We start from the raw sequence: 5,554 nt of genomic DNA, 5'->3' as shown, positions 1-5,554 counted from the left end.
TATATATATATATATATATATATATATATATATATATATATATATATATATATATATATATATATATATATATATATATATATATATATATATATATATATATATATATATATATATATATATATATATATATATATATATATATATATATATATATATATATATATATATATATATATATATATATATATATATATATATATATATATATATATATATATATATATATATATATATATATATATATATATATATATATATATATATATATATATATATATATATATATATATATGTGTGTGTGTGTGTGTGCGTGTTAAACAAAAATTAAAATTTAAATAAACTTATGGTTATTTTTGGTTACGCTGGTTTCTGAATACCGTTTCAGGAAGTACCATAGATAATGACAAACACTTTCCAGAGGAACTCATCGTTTAGATTGAAAGGAATAATATCACAAACGAATTTCCAGACATGACAGTCACGATCTTTTTTTGGCGCACATCTACGGTCCTCCGTGAAACTGGCACCTATGTTGATAAATTGGTTGCACTGCTGAGTTCCCATCATACATCCATAATGCAAATGTCAAACCGTGAGAACCCTTTCGATTCGGTAGCTCATTTGTATATATTGAGATTTTATGGCACACTTTGGTTGAAATGATAACAATGCAATTAACCTCGCGCTCCACCAAGCGGTGAGTGCGGTCATTTCAGAAGGTACCGGGAACGAGCCATGTTTTTTAAAAATATTTATAAGCACGTACATGTCTTTATTATTTATCTTTGATAATATCAAGGTTTCATGCAAATTCTTTCTTCTATTCGTCTTGCAGTTCCAAAATTTTTCCAAATTTTTAATAATTTAATTATTAAAATAATTTCATGAAAACTAAACACAACGAACAATATTCTCGCGAAAAACACATCAATCAACAATGAAGGTATCATCTTACTGCTATGTGGATTAGGCACGTTTTTCTTACTATTTCGATTGCTGGGGTAATTTTCCAACAATGAATCGATTATTTTTGTTTTCGTTTCTTAATCAGAGTTGAGATGAGAAAACAAACAAAAACAATTACTTGCTGAATCGTTTTTCATCAAAATGCACCGGTAATTTAATAAATGTACTTAGCGAACCATTCGATATCAACATGCTCACACATTGAAATATAATGACACTTGTCATACACCCAATCCTTCTTTTACGAACCTTATATATGTATGTATGTATGCTTACACACTCACTCGTTTGCGTATATGTGTATATATTTAAACATATAAATGATCGTTTTTACTTCACCAATATTTATATGTATTAAGAAATACAAATATTTGCTCACATGTGTACGTATATTAATACATATATAAGTTACGTAAATGGAGGTTTGGGTGTATAACGCCACACTTTTAATATATTCATTGAAATTCATTTAATTCATTTAAATCACAAATGAAGCATAATTGATTTTTAGTGCACCAGGAAACATGAAATGTATTTTCAAAAACACATATATAAACCTGTTTTAATCCACCTAGTGGTGTAATGATGCTTTTCACATATCAATCATAATATCATATATAGTACTGGAAACGATATATATATAGTACTGTGGTATGCTTCAAAATAATTTTCTTCGATTCTTGAAAGAATAACTGAAATCAGTTTGTTTGACCGTCTACTGATAAAAACTATCAATAGAAGAAGATTTGCGGTTGATTTGGAATGTTTTTTACAGTTTTTCGTCATTTTCATTGAATGTATAAAATTTTTAACACATGTTACCCTATATTTCAGGACCCGGAATTCGGATCCAGATGCAATTCAGGCATTCGGTATGGGACTGCAGGACCTTTCATTTGAACCTGAGCTTGTGAAAATCAGTCGCGCCATCAATGAGAAAAGTTAGAAAACATATTTTAATTATTTTGCATATTTTACCCCATAACTCCTGAAGAGCTTTCATTTGAATCTAAGTTTGTGAAAATCGGTTCAGCCGTCTCCGAAAAAAGTTGGTGTACTTATTTTCACAAGTTATTGCACATTTTACCCCATATTCCGGAACCAGAAGTCGGATCCAAATAATATTCAGGATTTTTTTATGGGACCACAAGACTTTTGATTTGAATCTACGTTTGTGCAAATCGGTTCAGCCATCTCCGAGAAAAGTTGGTGCAAAAAACGTTACATACACACATACGCACATACACTGGGAACGGGTATAGCGTGATGAGTAAGTCGATGCCTTTCACGCTGCCCACCTGGGTTCGATTCCCAACCCATAGCGTCAGAATACGTTTCTGTCCCGAAGAGGTGAATGACAACAATGTTAAAACCTCTATAATCGAAAAAAAGACGCACATACACACACAGACATTTTGAGTACTCGACGAACTGAGTCGAATGGTATATGACACTCGGCCCTACGGGCCTAGGATTACATAACCTTTCTACATGAGAAAGGCAAAAAGTGCTGATTTTTAGTAGTGTAAGTGTTTTAGATTTTCACAAACAGTTTTATGGTTTTCTCTACTGTTCCCTATAGGCATTGTAATATTTTTCATTACATATATTTGTAAAGAGTAGACATTTCAGCATAGTAGGCAACACTGGTATGAACTCCTTATGAGATAATAGGTAATCAGTTACAGGCATTGTTACAGTGAGCAGCGAACGGTAAAAACGCATTAACCTTACATGGTGTCAGAAGTTAAAAGCTGTACGTTGTGATTTATCCAATTTCTGAAAATCGTCGCAGTTAGCGTGACAACGAAACAATCGGAGATAATTCCCCTTTGCGTCGCTAAAAAAGAAAGCGTCTATTGCATTGTTCAAATAAAAAAAGAGAAAAGTTCGTCGATTGGAATCATATTAAAATGGCAAATATTCTAGAGCATCGTTTACCCCAACCATTGGATTGTTCGAATTTGGCAAAAGAATGGCCAAAATGGAAGCAGCAATTTCGTATATATATATATATATATATATATATATATATATATATATATATATATATATATATATATATATATATATATATATATATATATATATATATATATATATATATATATATATATATATATATATATATATATATATATATATATATATATATATATATATATATATATATATATATATATATATATATATATATATATATATATATATATATATATATATATATATATATATATATATATATATATATATATATATATATGATCGCGAGGAATAAAACTGCGGAGTCAGAGCAAAACAAAATGGCGACATTTTTATGGCTCATTGGTGATCGTGGTGTTGAGATTTACAACACTCTCTTCTCGAATAATGGTGACGTGGATACCATGTTTGGAGTTCCCAATGTGAGAGACGAAGACGCAGATGTCGCGGAAGGCGACGAAGCAGAAGAAGCAGTACTTGAGCAAATTGTTTTGGGGCCGGTTCAACAGTTGCGTACTCTCGCACAAATTATTGAAGCTTTCGATACATATTGTTTGCCACGCAAAAACGTGGCCATGGAGGCTTTTAAGTTCAATATGAAAAACAATCATTCGCGGATTTCGAAACAGCTCTCCGTACGCAGCTTGCTTATTGTGAGTTCAATTGTTTGACATGTCATTCATCGTATGCTGACCGTATGTTGCGAGACCGCATTGTTATTGCCGTTCAGGACAAGAAACTCCAGCTCAAGCTTCTGGATGGAAATGATGAACCCCTTATGAAGATCGTGGAAACGTGTAAAATTTACGAGACAGCGGCTGAAAATAAACAATTACTGGATGGAAAAGTCCCACATGCAGAAGTGCACACAGTCGCCAAGAAAGTGTTGAAGAATGAAGATGGAATTTCAGTAGTTAAGCGAGTAGTAATGTGCTACAATTGTGGTCAACCTTGCAATGGACGACACCAGCGGTACTGTCCATTGCAAGGCCATCGAGCCAGCGGAAAAAATAATCAAATCATCGCCAATCACATCACAGGAGGAAATACAAGACATGAAAAGAAATCTTCAAAAACTGCAATACACAGCATAAATTGGGCAGATGCAGGTTAATTCGTAGATTGGGATAGCATTAAATTCATTGATAGTTCAAACGTACATTATAGAATAAACTCGAAAATTCAAGATGAGGGAACACGCGCCAAAAGGACAAAACAATACCTCAATCAAAACTGGCCGGTTGATTTTAAATTGGATACTGGTGCCGATGTTAATTGCATTCCGTTAAAATATGTTAGTCGACTGAATATTCCTATCATTCCATCAAGCTCCCTTAATGTTATTGATTACAGTTCTAATAAAATTAAAATTCATGGGCAGGTACGACTTTCATGTTTTGATAAAGAAAAAAACACAGCTTACATAGCCAATTTTTTAGTTGTTGACAACTCGTTTGAGCCGTTGATCGGGTTATGCTCTTGCATTGTGTTTGGTCTAATTAAACGATTAAATTTAATACAAGCTGAATCCTCTTTACCAGCTGATCAGGTGTTGTTTAAGGATCAAAATAAAGATGATATGCAAATCGTTGAAAAACCGGATGGCACACTGCGTATATGTCTTGATCCTAAGCCACTCAATGATTGCATCAAGCGAGAACATTATTTGATTCCAAAACCTGAAGACATACTTAGTCGTTTAGGTGGTAAACGTCTATTCACTGTGTTAGACCTTAGAAATGGATTCTGGCAAATGGAACTAGATAGGACCATCTCCGATCTAACAACTTTTATGTCTCCCTTTGGTCGCTTCCGATGGAATAGTGTACCATTTAGTATTTGTAGTGCACCTGAAATGTTTCAAAAACGAATGGTTCAATTATTTGGTGATATCCCAGGGGTCGAAATTTATTTTGATGATTTGTCAATCTCTGGAAAAGATTTCAAAGAACACGATCAAACTTTGGTAACCGTTCTTGAACGCGCGCGGCAAATAACATTAAATTTAACCCTGCCAAAATTCAATATCGTACAAAGATGATTAAATTCATGGGACACATGATAACAGAAGGATGAATCAAGCCTAATAACTCATACATACAAGTCATCACTGATATGCCAAAACCATGCGATAAATCAGCTGTATTGAGGTTGCTGGGCCTTTTTAAATACCTGTGTAAATTCATACCGAATTTATCTCAGCGAACTGCAGCACTACGGGAGTTAACCCACAATAATGTTCAATGGAATTGGAATGAAGCACTTGAAAAGGAATACAATGATATCTTGGCATCTATAACAAAAACTCCAATCCTAGCCATTTTCGATCCCGATACCTCAATTACCATTCAGACTGATAGCTCGAAAGATGGATTGGGTAGTGTGATAATACAGAAAGGCTTGCCGGTTGCTTATGCGTCTCGCACCTTGTCGAAAAGTGAGCAAAAATGGGCGCAGATTGAAAAAGAACTTTTAGCCATTGTATTTGCTTGTGAAAATTTTCACCATTTCCTTTACGGTCGAGATTTAGTGGTTCAGTCCGATCACAAACCTGTAGAATCTTTAATAAAAAAAGATATCGATGACGTAACCCCACGATTAC

Source organism: Malaya genurostris, chromosome 3 (assembly GCF_030247185.1).
Source record: "Malaya genurostris strain Urasoe2022 chromosome 3, Malgen_1.1, whole genome shotgun sequence".
NCBI classification, from domain to species: domain Eukaryota; kingdom Metazoa; phylum Arthropoda; class Insecta; order Diptera; family Culicidae; genus Malaya; species Malaya genurostris.
This window is presented reverse-complemented; position numbering follows the sequence as displayed.